Below are 370 nucleotides of genomic sequence, written 5' to 3' on the forward strand. Positions count from 1 at the left end.
AAGTACGTCCGACTCGTGTGTCCGTTTAGCGGAGCACGAGCAGAGGATTCCGCTTCGTCCTCCGTTCGACCCCCGGCTCGTTAGGAGCCTCAGGACGAAGCGAAGCGCCTCCCGATTTGCGTCGGTCCTCCCCCACGGCTCCCTTGCGGTCCGAAGACCAAACGGACACGACCAAATCGGTCTAACAATTTGGTTCCTCGTTACGTTCACCCCCTCAGCTCCGTATGCGCGCGGAGCTTGGACGTAACAATAAAATATATTATATTTTTGATATTCCTCACCTTTTAACATTGACTAGCAATAATTTGTTACGTCATACCTTTATATATAAATTAACATTAAAGATAAAATTGCATCGTGAGAATATATT

The sequence above is a fragment of the Trachymyrmex septentrionalis genome, unplaced genomic scaffold (assembly GCF_001594115.1).
Source record: "Trachymyrmex septentrionalis isolate Tsep2-gDNA-1 unplaced genomic scaffold, Tsep1.0 scaffold133, whole genome shotgun sequence".
Taxonomy (NCBI): Eukaryota; Metazoa; Arthropoda; class Insecta; order Hymenoptera; family Formicidae; genus Trachymyrmex; species Trachymyrmex septentrionalis.